We start from the raw sequence: 27,569 nt of genomic DNA on the forward strand, positions 1-27,569 counted from the left end.
TACAGGCAAGCACAGCCATGCCCAGCTGTTTATGTGGGTCTTGGGATTCAAGTCTGAGCAGTCACTCTAGCCTCAACAGGCACTCATGTTTGCAACAGAAGTGTTCTCAACTACTGAACCATTTTTGCAGACTAATTTCTTCAATTTTTCAAATTAATTTTAGTATATCAGATTTCCTAGTGGAAAGTTTTGGATGATAGTACTAATGACATTGTCTACATATTCACAAGTCTATCAGAACCAACATTTACTTTACATGAAGAAATCATAGGTCACTAACTGGAAGGTCAGAACAAATATTGTATGGCGCGAATCTGTTAGTGTGACACTTTTATTATGAAAACAAAATTCGTGTTGAATGATTGCTTGAAATGTCAGCACTTGGGAAAATCATGCAGAAGATCATGAGTTTCAGGTTAGCTTTTGCTACATGGTGAGATGCTACATCAGATCAAAACAAATAATTAGCAAAATATTGAACTCATGCAATGTTTAAACATATATAAAATGAAGAACTTATAAACTGGAAAATAACCTCCATAAAACAAGTTAAACATGCTTTTATCTGAATATTATACTATTCCTAGGCAATAAGTTTCAGAAGGCTATGCATATTTCCCATGGATGTGAAATTTTAATACATCCATAATGTCTTTACATCCATAATATCTTCTAATTGGGATCTTCATGGAATTTATGCTTTTTAGATATTATTTCTTTAAATGAAACAAAAAGGACTGCCAAAGGTGTCACCTTTGTGTATTAAAATCACTGAGATGAAAATACTAACCCTTAGCTTTCTCTCAGGGTACCCTATGCAACTACAGTAAAACTCCTGTAGACTATGACATTGCAAAGTGAAGAATATCACTTAATCTGCAATATAACCACACAGAATAACAATGGATGACTAGTAAGAAATGTTACCAAATACATAAGTTTAAAATCATGATAATAATTACAAAATATGTTCAGGAAGAAATTCCTGATTAATTTATCCAGAAGAGTTTTACATTGTTTCACATATTTCTAATTTATTTTCAGTGTTTAATTAACATGCTAGGCTGACAGTAATATAGCAGTTGATAACTATCAGTGGAAACATAACTAAGAATTGAAATAATTGGACTTCTTTTCATAATAATTTTGTTATCTTTTTCTTAAATAGTATAAAATGAGTGTGATTGCCTTTGGGGGAAATAAAAGGTTTGCTAAAGCGTGGCTGAACTGATGTTCTTCTGGGAGCAAGATTGAATTTAACACTCCTTTTGATAGTTTACCTGATGTTTAATTATGATTTTTAATATAACAAAGACAGCATATGCCAGAGTTGGAGTTTGTACTTACTTTCCTAGGAATTCTGTCAAGATTTTGAAGTTCAAACTTAAATAACTTCTATAATTCAATGCTGCTTTTTATAACCTGAAGCTATTCCTCTTATTAACTTCACCTTTTCATTATAGATTGCTTTATCTTAGAAAACTGAAGTGTTAATTATTTTAGCTACCAAGGTTTATGTCTTACAGAAATGCATTGATCTAATTTGGTTTCATGATTGCTTCCTCACAAAATTAAACAAATAATAGGAAACAAGACAGGCTGGAGATAACTTTAAAATGAGTATAGGTCCGCGGGTAGAATTAAGCACAAATGTGCAAATAATGTTAGTTGTAGTGGTCACCCACCCAAAATAGAAAGCAGCTGAATTAACTATGGTCTCCTTTATTAAACTTTTCTATCAATACAGGATAAATTCTCTGGGAATTTAAATTTAAAAAAATGCTTGAAATGGAGCAGAAAAATGTATTTATCCAATGTATTAAAGATTTTTATCTAAAATGTATAGTATTTGCCTGTTCATGCTCTCACTAAATAAGTCTCATTTAATAGAGCCCCATTTATGAATCATAAATTGACTTAAAGGCAACTATAATATAGGGATCAAATATTTTTTAAAGAGTTTCAAAAATATAGACATGTATTTCTATTCCTTTCTACGTTTCCTCTCTCTTTGTTTTTCATTGTCATTTTCATCTTTTTGACATATAAATGTGCATCAGAGAGAATGAAAAGGAAAGGAGAGAATTGAAAGTAATGATCAGGGAAGCCATAGCAGTGACCTGACAATTAGGTTAATAGGTGTTTGTCTGCATTCCCCATGGTCTTGAGATGTCATTCTTCACAGACTATATCATCTGCATAAATTTTCTTTAAATTATTTGCAGAAGCTATTGGTAGTGATCTGTGAATTTAGTAAGGTATCAGGATACCTAACACATGGTACTTTTGTCCTTTGAATAGAAACCAGGAAGTGGACAATGAGAAAATCAATGCTTTTAAGGTTGGCCTTAAAATATACAAAATATTGAGGAAGAGTTTATGAAAAGTGTACTAAATTTTTCAGCCTTGTTCAAAATATAATGAAAAATACTTAATCATTCAGTGTGTGTTTAGCTGAGAAGACATTATAATGATTAGGCCACAGAAGATACTCAATCACAACCAACTATATGAGAGGGATTTTACTAAAGAGTAAAACTACACATTAATTCCATATGGGAATGCTAAAATCTAGAATTATCTTAAAAAATGAAAAATGCAGCTTTGATATTGGCCCCATATTACTTGATTACAAACTAAGGTGCAAAGATATATAGAATAATGCATTCAATGGTGGCTCCTTATAGATACAATAGAGGGACAATTATGTACATATAAAAAGTTAGGCCCTGGGGCTGGAGAGATGGTTTATCAGTTAAAGCACTTGCCTGTGCAGATTAAGGACCCATGTTGGATTCCTCATATCCCATGCAAGCCAGATGTAAGGTGGCCAGTGCTGGAGTCCCTGGCATGCCAATTCTCTCCCTCACTCTCTCACTGTCACTCTTGCTCATGTGCTCTCTCTCTCTCATAAAAAAGGCCAGTCTGTTGGGTTTGCATAAAAATATAGGCCCATAACCCATCCCTTTATCTTGAAGCACAGGGGAGCAAGGGTAATCCCTGTGCACCATAACTGAGCCTGTAGCTCCGTCTGCCATGTACTTGTAACGTGGCTATAAATTTCAGTAGTGGGGAGGCCTCTTTCACCCAGCACTACACACTTATGAGAGGGCCAACAAGGGTGTGGGTAATTGACCCTGATAGGCAATGCCAAAGAAAAGCCCCACCTGGGAAAATCGGCATGACTGTCTAATTGGGCACATTTTCAAACCTGACTATTGCTTCCGGATCCCTGGATGGTGCAGAGTCTGGGAGCAAATGGTCCTTTCCTGGTAATGGATGGAGCATGAAAAGGGAACCCCCTTATCTGCACCATCTTTTTAACAATTGGCTTGGCTACTTGGCTATTACCAGTGCTAACAGCAGAGAGGAGAGTACACTGGGAAGTTTTAAAATTTTGGTAGACTGTTGGGATCTTATGATGGGTTCCTTTGATTTTTACCGAATTTGCATGATCAAGCAGGGACCACTTGATTTCACTTGCACTCAGCTCCTCAGTACCCAGATTCACAATGCCATGAAGAATGGAGGGCCAGATACTTGCATTTGGACTCCTGGCTTGCTTGAACTTGGAGCCGGGGCCCCTGGAGGTGCTGGCACTGGAACTCTCCCATGATCTGGGAGTTCTGGACTTGAAATCCCCCAAAGCTGCCTGTGTTCTGAACACTGAAATTGGCCCTGTCTCAGCAGGGATGAAGCTGCTCTCATTCAGGATACTTCTACTCTGCAACGACTCAGAAAAATAATTGATGTTTTCTGTTCTTTTCTTTATTTGTTTGTTTGTAGGTTCTCACTCTAGCCCAGGCAGAACTGGTATTCACTCTGTATTCTCATGGTGGCCTCGAACTCATGGTGATCCTCCTACCTCTGCCTCCCCAGTTGTGGGATTAAAGGTATATACAACCACACCCAGCTGATGCTTTGCTTTTTATACTTTCCTGCAAGTGGTTAGAATGCCCCAAGAAGAGTTGTCTCTTAATATCTACAGCAGACTGATTCCAGAACTCTTGTATTAACCTACTATTACCCAAGTCTATTACATGAAATGATATGCTTGTGAGGCAGTTAAAGGTAACTGGACCTCCTTCCCCCAATGTAGATGGCTTTCTTTTGGATAGAAGCAAGAATTGCCCTTGGGCCTAAGTAGCTGGGTCATTCCACTTAGCCACAGGATAGAAATGTCAGAAGGGAAAATCTGACTTTTATTATCTCCTAAAATCTGTCCAAAGTAAGTGAGCAAGTGTCTGTTCTTATCGCTGCTTCCTTTCTGGAGGAGGGAAATTTAAATACACCCAGATGCCTGGCATCTGAAGTAAAATAAGTAACCTAGAACCCCAGGAAGAAGGTACGCATAAAGAGTCTCTCAACATTCTTGGGATATGCTACTCCATTTCGGGAAACTTCCTCTTGCCTCCATGAGAAGAAGCTTAAATTGTGTTTACAATCTAACAAAAGCTTTTTGAATCTTGCCTTCTGGTCTGTGGATTTCAATTATTTGAATTTATAAGTCAAGAATTTGGAGGCCACTGATTCAGTGAGAGCTTTGCCTGAACTTTGATTTTTTTTTTTTTTTTTGGTACATTAACTTCTGAGTGATTGACCACCCTAGAGTGGGGATAAAGCTAAAATGCCCTCAAGGAATCCCACTTATTATATCATTTGCATGTAACCTATATTATTCCCACATTTTCCAAATCATTTTCCAATTATTTATAATACCCATTATGAAATAAGTGTTCTAAAAATATTATTGTTTGTTATATTCTATTTTTGGCAAGAAACAAAAAATGTGGACATGTTTTGTCTATCTAATCATCTATATATGTGAATGGTTCAAAATCTTGACATGGAGGCTATAGATTCAGAGGATCATTTCTAAAATGTATATTGGAAAACTTTCAGGCTCCAGAGTAAAGTTAATAAAAATACATATCCAGGACAAAAACATACATATAGAAGAAATCATATAAAGTATTTCATGCCAGGTATGTTGACAAAAGCCATAAACACTGCTATCTCCTTGTAGATGGCTTCCCTAGAAAAGGGAAAATATGTAAGATCTCTTTAGGGTCATGTACCTTTTCCCCCCTCATTAGTGAAGCATTGAAAATAAGCTCATAGTGATCTCAACTATGAGATACTTACATCTGCATAATCAAGTAGATAAAGGGCAAGAGTTCCAAAATGCAGCTACTTATATAAACAATGACTTGTATATTTTGGCAAGGGACCAAAATAATTCAGGGAGATAAAGATGAAAGCTATGAAATAAAACTTAAAATTCACTAAAATGTATTCAATTGAAAAGCCTGATCATAACAACTGTTAATTGAGATGTGAGGCGAACTCTCATATTTTGTAGTAACAGAAGAAAATGGTACAACCAGTTTGGAAACTACTTAACTGATTTATCTAACTGTTAAATATTCATAGTTACTTACATTGTAACTTTGTAATAACACTCTTAGGTATTCACCTAACATAAGCAAACACATATGACCACAAGTAGACTTTATGAATATATGTGCAGAAGGGAGTTCATGGACATATGGTATGAATTATTTAAAAAGAAACTTCATAGTACTTAGTTACTGGCTAAATCCAACAGTGTATTTAAGACAGTATATACCCATGATTAAACACAATATGGACAAATCTAGGGGAAAATGCATCATTCAATTAGATATTTCATCAAGCCATGTGTCTTCATTTGGCAGTTCTATTTATTAAATGTATAAAATCTCACTATAGGTTAACATCTGTAAAACAAATGGAACTATTTTCCCTAGTTTCATTTCAGTGAATCTATCTGTTATCTTTTGACTTTCTACTTATAGTTTGAAATTAATAATTTACTAATTTATATTTTTATTGGGAACTTTAATGTATGAACATACTATAATTTGGTCTTATTTCCATTGGTTTTTAACCCTTCTTTTCCACTAAGGTCTCTCCTTAGTGTGGGTACTGGTAATCACTGTGGGGTCATGAATGCATCCGATTGTTCCTTAGAAAGAGGACAATTTCACATAGTGTGCCTTTCCTCCTTAAGCTCTTATATTCTTTCTGCCTATTATTTTCTGCCTTGATGAGTTGTGAGTGATTATCACCATACTTTTTTTGTCCATTTTAGCCACACAATAACTGCCTTTTTCCTTGTAGTGCGTCATCAGCACATGAATACTGAGACTCTTGTCTTTTTATAGCTTTGTATTTCAAAAATAGCCTCAAATACACATTAGTATATAACTTTTTGCTGCTTATAACATATGAAAGTTTCACTACAATGGAAGTCTTTGCCAGAGAAAGCTTTAATTCATTTCTGAATGAAACTCATATATGTATTTTGTTTGTTAAGCACATTACAGTCATCTTTCATATAATGTTTTAATGATATACTTAATAACAAAGTTAAGCAATAAAATTGTGCATGTTTACATGCACATAGACATGAAAATTAGTATTAAGTACACAGTATAAAGAACACTAGCTAGTATAAGAGATTTAAAACAAAAAGAAGCCACAATTTTATCTTAAGTGGGATAAGAACAGGTTTAAAACAGGACTCTTTATTTTTTAATTATCCTGTGCATGCCCAAAATAAGCATGACTATACTACAAACATTAACTTTTGAATTAGAAAGAAATTACAAGTTTTGTAGGTAGGTAAATTTAGATAAACAGAAATCACAAATGTGAGTAGACCAGTCTGGTATGTATTTGTGTGGTTTCTAATTACTTATATAAATTAATGTCTGAAATTTTTATTAATTGACTTTGCATGACTTTGGTAGACTCAGGTAGTTCTGATGAATGTTAAGCTTCCTGCCTAAGTTTCCAGCAGCCAGATAGAGGAGGTATTGGGGCAGATCTGAGTCTAGTTGTAATCTGCATAAGGCAGTGGATCTTCTTCCCAGCCAAAGGTGTGAGCAGTTACAGGTCTGTTTATTTTGTTTTGTTTTGTTTTGTGTGTGTGTGTGTGTGTGTGTGTGTGTGTGTGTGTGTGTGTGTGCTTGCTCATGTTGTAGTTTGCTTGCTGCAGTTCTTTCTGCTTATGTCTATGGAAGTAATCAACTTCTTATACCATTGATAGAGTTTCCTGTGTTTCCTTATGCTTAAATAATTCCCTCTAATAAACTGTCTTGTTAGATGTTTATCCCAGCAACTTGGAGCTAACTACAGTAGTTTTTGGTAATAGAAAAGTTCTATCTTGCTATGATGAATCTAACCAAGTGGATTTTGGCCTTTTGGAACTTGTGTGCTGGAGGAATGTATGTGGGCTTGGTACTGGGATCTATACAAGTCTTACAGAGCATAAGCCATATTTTATGGGCTACTCTGGTAAGTGTTTGGAAATGCTAAATTCAGAAATAGTTGTGTTGGTATATGAACTTTCAAAGGGGTAGAAAATAAAAGACAACAAAGAACCTTGTTGGAACTTGGCTATTGGCATATAGGCTGGCTGTGTTCTGCTGCTCATACCAAGTTTGATCAAGATTGAATTTAAAAGTAATGAACCGGTGTGCTTACTGGAAGGTACAGAACTGAAATATGTATGATTTAAAGGTGGAAAAATTCAAGCAAGCTTAAAGGTACTGACATAGAGACTTGATTTATGTTGCTAAACCTAGCATGGTTAAAGAGATTACCACCATTAATGATGTACCAACTGCTTTACATTGAGCCAGTAGAAAAGATCTCTGAGGATGAAGTTCGCTGAAGAAAGCCTGAATGAACAGGAATTCAAACTTTTTGAAAGGACATAACTGAAAGTACTAAAGTGCTGAAGGCTCAACATCAAGATTTATTTCTTCCCTGGAGCCATGAATTTGCTGTGCCACTGTACACCCAGTATTTATTTTGCAAGCATGAAAAATGCATGGAAGTGGGTCATGAAGTACACATGGTTCCAGAAGCCACTGCTGAGGTATGGTATGTGAATCATAGTGATATTCCTGTTGTAGGGAGACCAGGGAGGCCATGTAAGATGGACCAGTGTTTGTAATGGAAACCCAAAGGTATTTGTGGAATGGCTACCATGGACAGCTCATGGCTCAGGATATTAGTTTTCTCCAGCTACTCAGCCTTGCTGGAGGGATGGAAGTAGAAATTCCAGAGACTGATATTACTGGTTATAGATGTAGGAATTGAGGTGATGACAACTGTCTATGTTTACCTGTTGGTTATTGATTTTGCATTGGTCCAGTCTCTCCTTGTTATGCTTTTCCTCCCAATGGAATTGTTTACTCTGTGCCATTTATTTCTTGAAAGTATGTAACTTGTTTTGACTTTATAGGACTCACAGGAAAGAGACCATCTTAAATCTCAGGTGAGACTAGAAACTTTTAAATAATCTTAAATTTGGTAAGACTATGGGGACCTTTGAAGTTATTCTAAGTGCAATTTTTATTATGAGATGGTCATGAATATATGGGAGACCAGGGTGGAACATGGTGGTTTGTATGTGGACATATGTCTCCCATAGTCTCAAGTATTTTTAACTATGGTTAAGCTTTCTGATTAGAGCTCCATCAGCCTGCTGAATGAGGTATCTCAGTGGGCAGATCTTTCCATCCCAAAGGTTTGTTTTGAGTAGGTTGAGCTCTGGCAATTAGTGCTTTTTCTGTTTACACATGTTCTTTGCTTGATGCAGTTATTTCTCTCTGTTTGGATGCATGGAAGTAAGGAGTTTCTTCCACTATTGATGGAGTTTTCCCTGGATTTGTAACTGGCTGCTAGCCTCTTTCACCATAAACTCTCTGTTTGGATGCTCATTTCAGCAACATGAATCTGATGACAACATTTGCTGACTTCAAACCCCATTTTCAAATTGGAAATATACAAACTGCTCTCTTGAATATTTGTGTGCCTATATGTATGTATGTGTGTGTATAAAAATATATAATCTGATTGAAATGCCTTTGTTGTTTGTCTTGGTGAGTGATAAAAACATGAGGGCAGCTCCCCTCTAATAGGATCAATGTTCTTATAAAGGAATCCTAAGGAAGATTTTTGTCTTATCTATCATGTGAGAACACAGAAGAAAGGTGCCATTGAAAATCAGGAACTGAAACTCTTCTGCCTACATTGTAAGTCTAGACTCCAGAACTTGGAAAAGTAATTCTATTTTTTTGGAAGGCACTATGACTATGATATTTTGTTGAAAACAACTTAACTAAGATAAATATATCTTAATAAATACTCTGTATGAAGACAAAGAAGTACAAAACAAATTTACTCTGTAAGTAAATGGGGAAGAAAAAATCTACTAAATGTAACCTAGTAAAATAATCCAAAGTCTTATATATTTCAAGACTGATAATTCCATATTGAACAATTCATAAGGGCTAGAGTGATAGCTTACTGTTTAATATGCTTGCCAGTTTTGATCCCACAGTACCCATGTAAGCCAGGTTCACAAGATGGTACATGTGTCTGGAGTTTGTTTGCAGTGGCTAGAGGCCCTGGTATGCCTTTCTCTCTCTCTCTCTCTCTCTCTCTCTCTCTCTCTCTCTCTCTCTCTCTCTCTTTCTCTCTCTCTCTCTACATATATACATATATATATACACACACATATATAGATACACATATATACATCTCTCTCTATATATATACCTATATATATACATATGTGCATGTCTCTCTATATATACATATACATATATATATATATATATATGTACACATATATATATAGAGAGAGAGATGTATATATATATATATATATATATATATATATAGAGAGAGAGAGAGAGAGAGAGAGAGAGAGAGAGAGACTCTTTTTCCTCCTCCTCCTCTCTCTCTCTTTCACTCACTCTCTCTCAAAAAATAAACAATATACCAATCAATTTCATGGATGTAAATCCAGATAATAAATACATAGGCAAGGGATGAGAGTGAGTAATGTACATAGAAAGTAATTAATAAGTGGATGTGAGGTCCCACGTTAGCCAGATGCACAAGGGGGCGCACGTGTCTGGAGTTCGTTTGCAGAGGCTGGAAGCCCTGGCGCGCCCATTCTCTCTCTCTCCCTCTATCTCTCTTTCTCTCTGTGTCTGTCGCTCTCAAACAAATAAATAAAAAAAATTAAAAAAAAAAAGTGGATGTGGATATGCAAAAGGAAAAAAAAATCAGGCATAAGGATAGTATTTTAATATTTAATGAGTTCACTGGTAGTTACTGCAAAGTTATTATACAATGTGTTTTCCATCTCTACCCCAGAGTACTCTCCCACACTTGTCTGACATGTTTAAATAAATAATAATCTAGTCATGCTCTTGGCAAGTTTGAAATATTTTTTTTTTAATTTTTATTTATTTATTTATTTGAGAGCAACAGACACAGAGAGAAAGACAGGTAGAGGGAGAGAGAGAGAATGGGCGCGCCAGGGCTTCTGGCCTCTGCAAACGAACTCCAGACGCGTGCGCCCCCCTGTGCATCTGGCTAACGTGGGACCTGGGGAATCGAGCCTCGAACCGGGGTCCTTAGGCTTCACAGGCAAGCGCTTAACCGCTACGCCATCTCTCCAGCCCTTGAAATATTTTTTTTTTAAATGAGCCATAGTGTTTACTAGATTTGTTATTGGCATCTAAGCTTCATTAATTGAATTGTAGTTAAATTATATTTTACCTGCATGTATGGCTCTAAAATGTTATTTCATGCCAATGGTGAGGTTTTCAAAACAAATAGTGTTACTTGTTCCTATTTGAAAAGTTTTGTGATACCTTAGATTACCTGCATATACAGTTTTAAGTACAGTTTTAAGTAGACAAAGTGTTATAATTGTGTTCTTATGTATTTACATTTTCAATGAAAAGGTAAATACTTTTCTAACCCTGAATTAAGTTTCTATGGACTGTTAGAAACAAAAATATTTGTCAAAAAATAAATATTTAAAACAAAAAAAATATTCAAATAATCTTAATATTACAAAACATTAAGAGAACAAAATTGTTGAAGAGTAAGCATAATTTCCTAAATTTGATTTTGCTAACATAGATGTGGTGTGGGTATGTGTGTGGTGCATTTGTATGTCTTGAGATTATTTGGTTCTAATAATAAATGTTAATAAAATAGATATTATGGAAAATGAATATTAGGAACATACAAAGCCAAGGGAGAATATTTGTGAAGATTATGCAATATGACGGAAACTGTGACCCACACTTCAGAATTATGAAGACTTATGTTTTAGTTTTCAAAGTAAAAGTATAACAGAGTTGCTAAAAGTTTTACTTCCTTTTTTAGACTACATTGTTAATCTATTATTTTATTTTAAGTTTTGAAAAATAAAGTAAAAAAGTGAACTGTAGAAGGCACTCTTAAACTATAGAAGTATAATAGCATATATTTGGGATAAAAGAGGCATTTTGTAATTACATAGTAATGAATGCCTGTGTTTCTTGTCTCTTTATAAATTGTCCTTTTGGAAACTACATTAATACGAGCCTTGGAAAGATATACTGAGGGCTTTTCAAAAGCCAAATTGTTTTGCTTGAGGATTATGCAAATCACTTTTAAAAGTCTCATTAAAAGATAATTTTTAAACTGAACAGTGAAAATTTTCTAGTTAAAATTCAAACCAGTGAAGCATGAAGTTAGTAGGTAGCACCTTACTGCCTCATTGTCACAATGCTGCAAGATATAAATATTTCATTTCATTTTATATTTTAAATATAAAGTATTTAAGACATACTTTATTGTGTGTGTGTGTGAATATTTCCATGACAATTTGATGTCTATTTTGAGGGAAATTATAAAAATTTCAGCGCTGTATCTGAATCCTCACTATAGCAAATATATTAGATACACGAAAAAATGTGAGCCTCTTTCAATATCACAGTAAAATGGATTTTTAAAAGTTAGAAACATAATTTAAAGTGTTCCTCTAATCCCAATACAATTCATTTTACATTTGTATATAAAGGTACAATAAAAAAATTTAAGGAATTCATGGAACTATTTTATAATCTTAATCAGTTATATACTTTAAGTGGCTAACTTTATCAAATTTAGTGTCACCTTGGAGGACAACTTAGCAGTTGTATTGATTAGAAATTTAGAAAACATTTTTTTATATAATTTAGAAGGAAACATGGGAATCATTGATAGATGATAGTGATATTAAGAAATGTCAGAATTAAACTTAGGGGAGTTCAAGTCGGTGTGTCTGCCTACTTTTAAACAAAATAGATGACTGTCTTTGACCAGGAAAAGAAATTAAATTATACCAAATAATACATGAATTGTGCTTCATCAAAATACTGCAGTCCTCCAAATAGAAGTAGGGCTACATAAAAGTTTATGTTGATAAAAACTCAGATCCACTCTTTCTTGATGACTGGGGTATGTTTTATTCTATTCATATTTATTTCCAGAGAATTTGTTTGCTTCATAAATATAAAATTGTGTTCAGAAAAAATGTCTAATTATACATGAACAAATATCATGGACACACTCAAGATTGTTTACAGCAAGAACTTTGAAGCAAACTGTGGATCAAAGGATGTTATATTTCTGTGGCAAGTGATCAGTGTTCTAAATCTTGTTTTTGGAGCAGTCTATATTCATTTTATAATGCATATAGTTGGAAATGCATTATGTGACACAGAGACAAGCTGGTCACATATTCTGATGCATATAACTTATCAAAAATTACTATCCTTCTCTGGAACTTTCAGGGATGAGCTATATGCTCAAAAACTGCACTAAATGTATGATTTATTTTTAAAAGGTTCTCATTAAATTGTACACTGATGTATTGAAATCCATGAGAACAGTAAAAGTGCTGACATGAATGTTTTTTTCATGTTACCCTTTAATTGATTTTCTGTGCATCCTATATCAAGGTCAACATCATACTCCTCTTCATCTATATACAGATTTAGAAGCTACATGTGTTCATTACTTCTCCCTGCACTGTCAGACACACATGTATATATGTCAGCCAGAAGGGAGGGGAGAAAGAACTGTACAGAAAAATTACTGACAGTAATAAAAATTTTTCATTCTTTTATCAATTATTTTATTAACAACTTCCATGATTATAAAATACATCGCATAGATACATAATTTTATAGACTCACTACCTTGATAAAACTAAGTTATTTTAGAACTTAAAAAATACCTTCCTTATCATAAAACATGGAGCTTAATAATGATTGTCACTGTTGAGTTACTTTAGTAAAAACATTTGAATTCTCATTGATTCATCACACATTACTTTCAATCTAAAACATACTCTTCTGTATTCAAAAATTTTAATATATTCTAAAGTTACCAAAGTGTGGAGCTAGTAATTTTTATATATTTCTTGCAGTATATTTAGGGAATGTATGTTTAAAATAATGTATTTTGGGTTGGAAAGATGGCTTAGCAGTTGAGAAATTTGCCTGCAAAGCCAAAGGACCTCTGTTCGAATCGCCAGTACCCACAAAAGCAAGATGTACAAGGGGGCATATGCATCTGGAGTTCATTTGCAGGGCCTGGAGGCCCTGACATGCCCATTCTATCTCCCCTTCTCTCTATCTCTCTCTCTCTTGCATTCAAATAAATAAATAAAAATAAAGTTTTTTAAAAAAGATAAAATAGTATATTTTGTTTAAAAATATTTTAGAGTAAATATCACAAGCATAAATATGCTAAATATGCAATCATAAAACATATTTATAAAACCTATAATATATGTTTTATAAATGACTCTTCCTAATTGACTATAAAAACTTTGGAAGGCAATACTAATCATCTTTAATAATTTATACCACCTAAATTTGTTTCTTGAAAAATATACTGTAGATAGATTTAAGGGTTAATACATACCTACAAATTCTGGATTTACTTCACCCTGATTTTCCATATATTTGAGAATGTTGGCCATTAGTTAACAGTTGTAACTGGACTGGCTGCAGTTATATGAATGCAGAGATGCTCTTCCAGCTTTCTCCTTCCTTGTTTCAGGATAAGCAAAGCAAAAATAAAAATAAAAATAAAAAATACAGAATACAGTTGTTCAAACTTGCAAAATGTCACTTATGACCTGCCTCATCTTCTGTGTTCCACTTCCTCAGTAGATAGATAGATTTCAGAGGTAGAGTCAACCCAGGAAAGGTGCATTGTCTTTATGTTAGTTTCCATACCAATTCCTTCTTAGTATAAAATGAACGTGAATCATCTAATGGGAATTTTCTTAGAATACTTGACTACAAAAAATGATGCCAAGTGCTCACTTTGGTAGCACATATACTAAAATTGGATTGATTTGGAAAATATTAGCATGTCCTCTGCCCAAGACTGACATGCAAACCTGTGAAGTGTTCCATATTTTTCATATTTTTTTAAAGTTCTTAATAAAATATTTTTATAATTATGGTAAAAAGTTGTTTGTATCATCTTTTATTGTGCATATCATATCAATAATAATGTTGGATCTTTTCATAGATGTTGGAAATCTGTTGAGATTAAAAATACTCAGGTTTTTTTTCTAAAAATTTAAGAAATATATATACTCCATTATTGAAGTTGATAAAATCCTTCTTATATACTGCTTATTTCTCTACCCTTTTATAAAATTACATTTTATAATTACATTAATGCTATTATTCATATTGAAAAAAATTGATGCAAATATTTTAGGGAATAGATTAAGATTGATATTTATATACATATATGTAGGTACACATATATAAATACACACATATACATACATAGGAACATTCAAGCTGCAACATAACATATGATGTATGCACCTAAGAGAAATTTTAAATAACATAGGATCATATATCCCAATCATAAATATATTGTTAAATCAGATTGTTGTCAAATAACCTAAACATTGTTTCAAAACTTACCACTATTTTTAATTACATCTCCAGTAGTTAGCAAAGTATCACTTCATGAATATGGAAATGTGATTGAATTTTAAGGTTGGCACAACTTTTTGCATTGCAAAATGAAAATGATTTTAGGAAAATAGTTTATGTGCTCTTCAACTATTTTTTAATATTTTATCTTATTTTATTTATTTATTTGACAGAGAAAGAGAGAGGACATGGTCGCACCAGGGCCTCCAACCACTGTAAATGAACTCCAGATGTGGGCACCCCCTTGTGCATCTGGCTAACATAGAGCCTGGGGAATAGAACCTGGGTCCTTTGTCTTTGCAGGCAAGCACCATAACTGCTAAGCCATCACTCCAGCCTTCTTCAAATATTTTACGGCAGTGGATTCTGTTTGTGAGTCACAGAACTAACTAAGAAATATAATTCTTTGTGAAAGGTTCATGAAAGGTTTGTTTTATTTTTTATTGATAATTAATTGAGTATGTTTGGTTCCAGCAATCACATAATACATAGGATCAAAGGTTCGTATAAGCCAGAGATAAATTAATATAGATAGAATTAGCTGATGCCATGGAGACAGATGACAGAAAGTGATTATCATAAATAGATCATGGATATATGAGAGTAGCCATACATGCACTTTGGTATTGGATGAAGGACTAAATCATGTGGTTCTGCCAAATTTTACTTTGTAAGGTAAAGACACTTGACAAAACTTGTGAAACATCACTTTGATATTCATGCTGTTTCTTAAAAGAAGAAATTTCCATGTGAAAGACACTCCCTACAGTGGAATGAAAGACAACACACTTATTCTTAAGGACTAAGAAATCCCAACTGATGGAATGCACAGGCCTTGTTGAATAATTCTTACCATTGGCTAAAGATTTCCTTCTGTACAGCTAGGAGCTCTTTTTCTATTCTGATAAATAAGTAATTGACTGATTCTGTGGGTCTCCATTTCCATATAAGGATCTTTCTGTTACATGAAATATATACTATGCATTTTCCCATATAATCTACCTTGTCATTTTAATTTTAGGGTAGTATAAAGGTGATTGTGTAGTTTTTCTGCTCTCTAATCCACGGAGGGTTTTATTAACTAAGGGAGAGAAATGTAGTTTTAATACGTCTACTGGATACCATTAAACAGTCCAGGTTTCGAAAGGAAATTCATGCTAAAGCAAAATCTGTCTTAAAGGAGCATTCAATGGATTATAATTGTAGAGTCAATCTTTTACTGATGACTTAATTTATAATTCCATATGTCCTGATCTCCATGTGAATAATATTTTTTCTTGTATAGAATTCATACACATAAACCATCATTTACCTCAGTGATTAGTAGAGTTTATTTCAAGGTATGCATATATTTGTTTTATGTGAAAATATACATTTATTTTGTATTTTGCATAAACCACTTTCATTCCAGTAAATTTTGAAGATGAGAGGCTCTAAAATGTAAACTTTGACAGATGTTTTGCATATTTCTTCAGCAATTTATCATACACCAAGCTAAAAATGTTATCCTTGTTAATCGCTGTAATGTTTTCTTTATGAATACTGTTCTTGGTTAAAAGTAGCCTCCACTGATACATAATTGTTGCTTGTATTTCTAAAGTTTGATAATTTCAATAACATAATGAATGGATTATTAGGAGAGATATGTGAAAGTAGAAAAATGATGATTATTACTTTATTTTTCTAAGTTACATCATTAGGAAGAAATTATATCTATATATTGTTAACTTCATCTTTACCACTTCTCTTCAAAGGTATATTATATCTAAGCATTTCCTTATGATTATAGCATGAATAGATTTACCCTCTTAAATAATATGTATTGAGGTCATTAATACTTAACAATTTTTAAAGTAGTTTGGTTGTCATCTTTTATAATAAAACAACAAATTAATCAAAACTGAATTTTTGTATGTTGTGAGGTATGATATAGTCACTCACATGTTTAGTATGGAAACCTTCAAAAGGGATTATGCAAGGTATTGCAAAGAGGTTTAATCTTAATTCTTATGAGATTAAACACAAATATGTTCATTTTCCTTATTGATGCTTCCTATTTTATAATTTATTTACTCTTTTCAAGTACCACTGCCTCTAGAATCTTGTCTATGCATTCCAATTGTACATAAGCATTCACACTTCTGACAATAAAAGGTAAGTCACACTGTCTCTTCATTCTTGTAAAGGCTATAGTTCTCATAACACCTATATAAGCTTGTATCCATCTAGTGGATATAAATATATTTTCTCAAAATTTTTCATATACATGAGCATATTATATCCTTATATTCAATGTACTTATAACCTAGTATGTATGAAATATATTGGAATATCTATATCTATTTATATTTATCTCTTTTTCTATTCATAGCTATTTAGATCAATACACACACACACATACACACACACACACACACACACACACACACACACATATATGTCTTAAGAAGAGCATGCATAGAGTAGCTGCTTTTCCCAAAATGCAACACCAATGGCATGAACCTAATGTAACTTGCAGCCAGATCACATAGATGATTTTACTCTTAGTCATTTACAATATGCAGTAACTCCTAGATCAGCACCTTCATAAGTATAAGAATATGTGATATATGGTGATGAGGATTTAAAGCTGGTATGTATATTAAAATTTCATTCACCTATAGATACATGCTGCTAGATTTGGTGTTTTGCTAACTCTAATAGAACCCTAAATCCATTCCCCTAGCTTTGGGTTTAGGAAACAGGAAGTGAGGAGACAAATAAAAGCAATACATGTTATAGCTATGCATATATCACGGTGAAAATTTGTAAAAATGGCAGACAGAGGGGGGTGTAGATGTGTATAATATGTGCTTTTGTCATATGGGGAACTCCTGAATCACAATATTAATAGATTTGTTTTTTGTGTTGTAGCTGACTTTATTAACACAAAGAAAAGATAACAAGGTCAGAAAAGAACTGACTGGTATGCTAGAGATATTTTGAGCCTATAGCAAGATTCTAGAAATCATAGAAATTTAGGCATTGCAAATTTTACTATTCCCCACCAACTGAAAAGCATACTGATTAAATCTGAAAGAAAGAAAGTAAGAAAGAAAGAAATTTCTTAACTTTAGTTTTTCTCTTGATGTGGCAGAAGTCCCACATCAAGTCTGTGGTAATTCGGATTAATGCATATCACTTTTGTTGTATATATTTGGCCTTAGAAGACTACAGATATTTCAGGTATCTTTATGCTGCCAATTTTACAGTTAAACTGAGGCAGTGTGGGATGGTAGATGGGAAAGAGGGAAAAAGAGAGAGAGAGAATGCATTATAGATATCCTTTTGGTATATAACATAAAGCCAAGTCAAATGAATATATGTTTAAAGACATTATTGAGTTGTATTGTCCTAAACACTACATTAAAAGGCATTGAAACTGTACAAGATATTGTAATAATTCATCTCCAAAAAGTTTGTCTCTCTTTGAGTGTGTGTATGTGTGTGCCTGGGTGTAGCTGGCTGGCAGGGTATCTTGCAGATATAAATGAATGGCCATCTACTTTATGCAAGTGGGTGGAGAACTGAACCCTGGGCCATCCGGCTTTGCAAGCAATTACCCTTAACCACTGAGTCATGTCCCCAGCCACAAGATTTACATCTTTAAGAAGGAGGATTATAGAATATCTGAGTTTCTCAGGATGACATATTTCCCACTACATTTTTCAGATGTGATAAAAGATTTAAAAAAAAAAACAACAAAGCACATCAAAGACAGAAAACAAAATAATTTTGTAAATATGGAAAATATATTGGAAGAACAGATTAGAAATTAGGTTGACAGACCGTTTGATATTTGAACTCAGTATAAGGCAATTTCATAACATTAGTCCCATGAGATTTCTGAATTACTGTGGCTTCTAAATTTCCCCTCTTTGCATATTCAGATGAGAATATTAAAGGTAAGAATTCTAAGTAAGTTTCACTACTAGGTATTGGCTGTGTGAAGGGACATGCAAAGTACGAATTATTTCATATGTTCTGGTATCACAGGTGTCTGTACCTAGATGTGAGAAAGATGACTGAGGCATGTATGAGGACAGTGAGATGAATTATAACACCATACATCCTACTGTATGAGAACACTCATTTAAGCCTGATTAGAAAAGAATGTACTACAAATACTTCTGGAAAGAGGTTCCAGGAGTATGAATACGTAAGTTCCCAGCAGCAGTCTTGCGTTTGTTAACACACTATGAGAATTTAGTGTGGTTAAATTGGATGGCACAGAAGACTGATGAAAGGCAGTGAAGACTGGGCGGAGGGATAATTATACTATAATGGCTGACACAGTTTTCTGAAAAAAAGTTGTTTAAATATAGACATAGATAAAAACACTGAAAGTCTTTAAAGAACATCAAAATATAACTTATCATTTCATATTTCTGTGTCTCTTATTAATGTCATTTTCTAGAAAACATCTGTGAAAATCAAGGTAATTTGTAATAATCTAGGCAAGATTAGAAGAAAATGGTGGGCCAAGATTACAGCAGATTACTATTAAAGAGTGCATAAATTTGTGGTTTATTTAGAAGTTTCAGCTTTAATAATTTCTTGTGGGAGGGCATGGAAATGCAAATCTGGAGAAAGCAACTGAAAATATTCTAAGATGAACCCAAGAAAATAACTCTTACTCTATTATGGTTCAAACTGAACCATACTGAAAATGTAGTCTCACCAGGAGAGGGTGGTATCCATGTTTTTCTTGAAAGTTTGTCCCTGACTTCCTAGCTATCACCTATTTATAGAAAACAATACACTTGATCCTCTTCTCTGTCAGTAAAATACTATGAAGAAATAATTATAGGCTTATCTATCATGAAAAGTTGTGAGTTAATAATCTCAATAGGTTATAATGAAAATAAAGTTAATAAGAAACATTTGAACCAAGACTTGATAGAGATAAGGCAATGAAGGCTGTCAAAGACTGAGCTGTATGTATAATGGTGGGTAGTGTTCTGAAAAGAGGAAAAAGGTAGAACATCCCACATAACTAAGAATGAGTTTCTTATTTCAGGAATGGGGTGCCATCCAGTGTGCCCAAAGAGACATCAAGACACCGACCAATATACCCTGCAATTAGGGAGGAATCCGAGTCAAAATTTGCTGGCTCTTGAGTGTTATTGAGAGTACTTTGATTAGGTTCTTTTTATTTATTTATTTTAGTCTTTTTTTTTTAGCGCGATCAAGTGACACACACACACACACACACACACACACACACACACAGAGAGAGAGAGAGAGAGAGAGAGAGAGAGAGAGAGAGAGAGAATTAGTACACCAGGGCCTCTGCCACCCTAATTAAACTCCACAGGCTTTGCCACCTAGTGGGCATGTACGACCTTGAACTTGCCTCACCTTTGTGCATCTGGGTATTGCGGGATCTGGAGAGTAAAACACCATTCTGTTCAGTGAGAAAAATGAAGCTCCCGGAGGAATGTTAATGAGCAAAGACAAGTTTTAACAAGATCGCCCTAAGAAATGTGCCCAATAATAGAAGCATAATGCCAAGTGAAGAAATTGTTCCAAGGACGGACTTTGACACTGGTTTAATCTGAACTATTGTATTGAAATTAAAATTCTTGCTGCAATTATTTTTGAACTGCATATAAGAAAGTTTACTTAGATGGGAATTTGGGGTTTTGAAGACAAAGAGTAATCATGGAAAATCCTACTTTCTTTACATCTAAGTAAACTAGAGAAAGTAAATTGCCATTAAAAGAAAGGCTGAGATGTGGCCGTGGATTGTTTTCCATATGTGAAGAGGCCAGTAGCTCTGTGTGATTCTGTTCATTTGAGGCTATTTGACGGCCTAGTGGGGGAGGGGTCTGTGAAGATCTGTTTAATATTGTGTATATAGGATTCAGAGGAATGGTCCTGATTGGTGTTATAATTTTGAGAATCCTCAGCAGAGAGGTGATAATTAAAGCCTCAGAAGTGCAGATGATCTCATTGGGCTTGATATTAAATAAAAATACAATTGAGCCACAAAATTAGGAAGTAATATAAAAGTTAATAAAGAAATTGTTGAGAGTCTGAGAATTTGGTTACAGTATTTCCAGTAAAATAATATGGCATCATAGAAACTAAGTGTAAAAAAAAAATCATTGTACATTTTGAAGTGTTGACTTCAGACTAATTGTTCATTAAATTTAGTGATGTTTATAAAAGACATTGATAAATCTCTATCACAAATGGTTTTGGTCAATTGATATAAGCTGTATTCTGATTAAAATTATCTTATTAGATATTAGAGAATGTCAGAAGAGGAATTTGAAATGGTATAAGAATGTCACAAAATACATGCTAAAAATAGCATTATAAAAGTGCAAAATTGGGCTGGAGAGATGGCTTAGTGGTTAAGCACTTGCCTATGAAGCCTAAGGACCCCGGTTCAAGGCACGATTCCCCAGGACCCACGTTAGCCAGATGCACAAGGGGGCGCATGTGTCTGGAGTTCATTTGCAGTGGCTGGAAGCCCTGGCACGCCCATTTTCTCTCTCTCCCTCTGCCTCTTTGTCGCTCTCAAATAAATAAAGAAAAAAAATTTTAAAGTGCAAAATTACTCAGATGAGAATTGGCGCCAAGAGTAATCACCTACATGCAAAAAGCAAGGACATTCTTTATCTTGATGGTAATGGCCAAATATTAGAAACAAATTTCCTATTTGTACATGCAGAAGTGATTATTAAGAAATGTTCTTCAATTGGAGATAGGAAATAAAATCTAATGCACATGTTGAGGCATTTCATTATATTCATTGAGGAATAGTGACTTTAAGGAAATCAGAATGTATGGGAACAAATACTGACTGGTCAGTGACAGTTTATGCAGACCACATTGACCACAAATTTACATCAGTCCTTTCACTTCTGTGTCTGGAGAGCTGAGCTTACAGGGATAGCCAACTCACTGAGTTAAGGAAACCGTTCCTCATTCACGTCTAGCGTTAAATGTTAAATGTATTACATAGCCTCATGTATTGTAATTAAGGCTCATATTTGATCTTGAACTTGTTGAGCATTTGGGAGATGGAGCCATGCTGGAGGAGGTATGTAGCTGGGGGAGAGCCTTCAGCTGCTATTACTCAGTCTTGTTTATTGCAAACAGCTAGCTCAGTTTCTCTAATTTCTCTTTACTTCCATGTGATGCCAGCCATCTTCTTATGCTATACTTACCTTGCCATGATGAAACTCTCTCAAACAATAAGTCAAATAAACCCCTTCCTTTTATTAGCTACTTCTAATAGGGCATTTGTCCCAACATTGAGAAAGATCTTGCCACTCTTACCTCCTATGGCATATTATTTTAATTAGTAGTATGGACTGCAATGTCCTCAGTATTCAAAGAAGCACCAAAACTAAAGACGCTTTTTAATTTCATGACTAAATAAAAATTTTGAGGAGGTTGGAAAAATAGAATATAAAATACTAATCTCAAAAAAGTGAATATATCAACTTGAGTCAATTGAACTGAGACATGAATACTGTCCCTAAATATCACAGAGTGCTCACTGGTAATTTAACCAAATTTAACTGTATGGCATGACTTGGGTTGTGGGAGGGATGAGATAATAGAGAGGATCCTACTAATGACTTTATATTTAAGTCTTTCTTTGAGAAGTAGAGTAGAATATTGCTGGAGCCTGCCAGAAAGTCAAACAGTAGCTGAGGGGGCTGAGGGGGGAGTGAGGATTAAGAAACAAAAAAAGGCAAGAGACAAAAGATGAACTTGGGAGGGCTGTCAGTGAATGCTGAAGCCCCAACTTTATTTAGTTCAGCTATTTTATACTTTTTCTCAGAGCACAAGAATGCAAGCAGAAAAATACTAATATTTACAAAAGATCTCTTGAGAAAGGCACATCCTCCTACATTGGTCAAAGAACAGTCAAATCTGAGCCTCCAACTCAAAATGTTACTTCTTTCTCAGTTCTCATAACCTCAGCTGATATCTAATCTCATGCTTGACAAAACATTCTACTTCTCTCTGGCTTACTGTATAAGTGTACACAGGTCATAAACAAATGTCCAGGTAAATGGCTCCTGACAAATATTGTTGAAATAGCTGGAAATTAATGTTGATAAGATGCCTAATTTTTAGGTAGAAGAAGTCTATCTTGTGTTGATGCAACTGTGTGATGATCATTACTTTTAAGACTTCCTCCTCCTTTTATCAAGATCAGAAGCCATTATGAAATAAACATGTGTCAAAAATAGTGATATATATATATATATATATATATATATATATATATATATATATATATATCAGATTTATACATAGTTGAATGGAAAGTTATCTTTAAATCCACAGGGAAAGATGAGGTGCTACAAAATACAACCAGACAAGACTTCAGGTCAGAGTATTTGAGAAACAGACTGAGGCTTCACACAGTAAGGGAATTTAGGATGGCAGCTACCACCTTGTGTGAATAGAGGAAAAACTAATTAATTAATTTCTTAGGTTGCTGATTTTTGAAAACAGATTATGTCTAACAGAGAAAGGTGGATTGATAGATAACATTTACTAATAAAGTGATTATAATTCCATTTTTGTGAGGATCTGCAACAATTGTTTTATATTGCTGCCTTAATTCAGAAGAATGAAGATAAGAGAAACTCTATTCCCAATAGAAATTATTTAGTAAACAAGGAATTAATGATGACCATTAGAAAGATATGACTGCAGGAGAAAATTCTAGGTAGACTGACAGAATACAGGGTACACAATGTAAATAAAAATTTTAGGTTAATATACCACAGCTGCAATAGGTTTTTAGAAGTATAGATAATGCAAAGAGAGAATTTGTATCCATTTGATTCAGTCTTCTAATTAAAGTGGACACAAGGACAGTTATTCTGAGTAGGTAGGCAGGTGTTTGAAAAGAGAAAATAGGTAAGAATCATGAAGTATGGAAATGAATAAAATAAAAGAGAGAAATAGGGCTGGAGAGATGGCTTAGCGGTTAAGCGCTTGCCTGTGAAGCCTAAGGACCCCGGTTCGAGGCTCGATTCTCCAGGACCCACGTTAGCCAGATGCACAAGGGGGCGCACGCGTCTGGAGTTCGTTTGCAGTGGCTGGAGGCCCTGGCGCGCCCATTCTCTCTCTCTCTGTCAATCTCTCTCTCTCTCTCTCAGTATCTCTCTCTCTCTCTGTCTGTTGCTCTCAAATAAATAAACAAAAAAAAAATTTAAAAAAAAAAAAGAGAGAGAAATATATAAGAATTTCTATGTGGTGTTAAAAGATCTTAAAATTTTTATTTATCAATTTTAAATGAAGCTAACCAGTATTTGATATTATTAAAAATTTCTGAGAATATATTGGGTAGTTTCTAAAGTTGCAAATTAGGTGTATATTATAAGAATACTTGATGGTTAATTGGTGAATAATATATTGGAAAAAAGAGACAAGAGTTTTAATTGTATTTGTAAATGAATTATTAAAATATTGATCCACATACAAATATCAAAAGACTAAAGAATTTAATGGGATTAAATATTTGTTAGCAGGAGCTAACAAAAAAAAACTGCTGGTCATGTATTTGTAAAATTCTTTAATATACTTCTACAAATGTCAAAACATTGCTGAAGCCCAGTATATGAATATGCAAGCAGATGGTTATGGTATGACGTAGAGGAAACACATGATTGGAAATGAGAATTTGATGTGATTAAAATACATAAATAATCCAAATTATATACTGGAGTGTTATAATCATTAAGAATGAGAATAATATGTGTGGAAGAAAAATTATCCAAATGTGCACATTTAGAAAAGATGAAGGTTAAACTAAGGACATCATTCCCAATGATAAGGACATCAAATGAAAGTTGGAGCCATTTTTAATTATATTTCAAAAACAGCTTGTGGGGGCTAGAGAGATGGATTAGGCATTAAGGCACTTGCCTGTGAAGCCTAAGGGCCCATGTTCCACTCTCCAGATCCCACATAAACCAGACACACAAAGGTGAGGCAAGCTCAAGGTTGCACATGCCCACTATGTGGTACAAGAGTCTGGAGTTCAATTACAGTGGCTGAGACCCTGGCATGCCAAGTATCTCTCTCTCTCTCTCTCTCTCTCTCTCTCTCTCTCTCTTGCTATCTCTAAAATTAAAAAGAAAATGCTAGTGAAAAAAAATTGGGTATGACACAGGCCAGAGAGATTTGCTCAACCATGTTTGTAGCGGCTCAATTCCTAATAGATAAAAGCTGGAATCAACCCAGATGTCCATCACTAGAAGAATGGATAACTAAGATGTGGTATATCTACACAATGGAATTCTATACAGCAGTAAGAAAAAATGGCACAAAGAAATTTGAGGAAAAATGGCTGAACCTGGAACAGATCATCCTCAGTGAACTTACACAATCACAGAAAAAAATAGCCACATAGTCTCACTCATCTACAGCACCTAACCTGAATCTACCCAAGATACCTTACATACCCAGCAAGCATCTCATGGACTAGACACTAGGATGGATGAGGAGGGAGGGGAGGGCATAGAAGGGGTGGAAAACAGTAATTTAGACCCAAATGGCAATGGTACCATAAAATTGTACTTCCTAAAATTCACCAGGCCCTTATAGGAAACACCTGAACCACAAGACACTGGAGAGGGTAGGGTCAAGACTAACCTAAATCTTCTACATCTTCCCTCCCTCCCTCTCCCCCGCCCTTTTTCCTCTCTAACTCTTGTATATTAGTTATGTTTTTCCTCATTTTCTTAGTGGGCACTGACCTGTAATCCCACTACCAGCATGGGGCTATCATTCACAATGAGATTTTGATCAGAGAAAGTTTCCTAAAACAATGACAGACTTCTGTCAGAGTACTTGATTGACCCACCAAAGGTCAGTGGTAAGACCCTATTGCTGAAGACTCCATACGCAGCTGGCACATAAAATGGAATGGCATGGCTGGAAGCCAGGAGAGGGTCAGTCCCCAGACAGTCAGCATGGCTAGTGCCTGAAGGTGCTACATGGGCGACTGGGGGAAATGACCAATATCTGTCCAAGCAACTCATGGTCTAACCTACTTAGCAACAAATAACTGGTTGTGATGCCCACACAAGTGCAATAGTGGCACACAGCCATGGTGGGGAACCAACTGCTCTTGATTTGGCTACCGGGACCCATATCTGGAGCTGGGAAACAAGTCAGAACCATATCCAAACATAAGCCCACTCTCCAATATCAAGCTACCATAAATCATGGGGTACAAGAGGGCCTACACCTATTAAACTCTATATCAAAAAAAGTAAATATTATCTCAATTGTACGGGTGTTAACTTACTCTCCGTTGGAGTATCTGCTTCTCTTTTTCAGATAGATGAAGATCCTAAGGAGAGAACCACCCCAACATACCTCAAAAGGGGCCCGACTGAAACTAAAGAAAATTGGTGAAACAAGCAAGAGTGCTGTTTTCCTGATGAACCAGATACCAGCACAAAGGGGAAGGAGACCAACACAGAGAAAAATCAACTCCTACCAAACCAGAGAGCCAGAGCCTCAGAGGCCCCCAACACCTCATCACTAAAGCAGACCAAAAATGAACCCAACATGGCTCAGGGAAATTTTGTGGAAGAGGGGGCGGAAAGAATGTCAGAGCCACATGTTGGGTCAGGATATGCAGAGACATTTATCGTACCAATAACTGTGGACTAACCACAATGCACTGCTACGTCCATGGCGACCTCGCCTGTGTAGCAAGCAGAGATGCTTCTGTACTGGATGAGAGCTGAGGACAGAGGGCCAGCACTCCTCGGAGGGATGCCCCCGGTGACCCCTTGGCAGTCAGTTACTGTAATGGTTCCTGCTGCCCATGAAGTCATGACAACCTAATTGCCGGTGCCAATGAGCTGTGTTCTGCGCTCTGTTTCTTTCCTGCTCCCTTCTAGTTGTTTGTCAAAGAACAGCTAGTTTCTACGCTACGCTTACTATTAATCATGCACACAATCAAAGTAACAATTTGAGTATTGAATGTGCCCCTCCTATGATTAGGGCAATGGAGGGAATTTATAACTCTACTAAGAATAAAAAATTAACTCTAGAACAGTTTTTAGATGGTGTAAAGTAAAAACAGCTTATGATGTTTGAGAATGATACTGAGCCTGAGAATATGAAAGTAGAAATGTTGATCGGTAGTGTTCATAAGAAGCATGACAGTTCTGCAGAAAAGGAGTTACAAAACTTAGGCATTCCCACCAGGAAACTTCCTGGGGGGTATGTTCAGTACTTGATCAAGGGCAGATGGTGGACTCCTAGAGCTGGAATCTACTTAGTTCCACTCCCCTATGAGGGAGGATATGATGAATTCGGTAATAGATGGGTGAATTATGAAGAAAAAAGGAGGCTATGGCATTCTCTTCCATTTATGGGAACGCTTAGCAAGGAAGCGTAAGCCTTGGTGTTTATACAGTCCTTGGGGTATAATAAATAAGTAACCTGTTATTCACCTTACACCTTTTACCCTAGTTTCTGTTCGTATAATGTTGTGGTCAATGGTGCGAGACATGCTTCTCAGAAAATGGGTACATTCCTGCCTGATAAATATTACATGTATGCTTACAATAGAACAATACTTAAGATTGTTTAGATTAATGATTTCTGAGATCACTTGTTGGCTTGCTAAGTTTCCCTGTTCAATCTGTATAAAATCTTCATGAAACC

At 34.9% G+C, this 27,569-nt stretch overlaps 1 non-coding gene across 1 annotated transcript; it reads left to right on the plus strand.

Annotated features, from left to right (window-relative positions):
• The first annotated feature begins 14,217 nt into the window (after positions 1 to 14,217).
• Positions 14,218 to 14,324, plus strand: LOC123458294. Its single transcript, XR_006635582.1, has one exon. It is a non-coding gene; the product is annotated as a U6 spliceosomal RNA (small nuclear RNA).
• Positions 14,325 to 27,569: the final 13,245 nt, after the last annotated feature.

This window comes from Jaculus jaculus, chromosome 1 (genome assembly GCF_020740685.1).
Source record: "Jaculus jaculus isolate mJacJac1 chromosome 1, mJacJac1.mat.Y.cur, whole genome shotgun sequence".
Classification (NCBI taxonomy): domain Eukaryota; kingdom Metazoa; phylum Chordata; class Mammalia; order Rodentia; family Dipodidae; genus Jaculus; species Jaculus jaculus.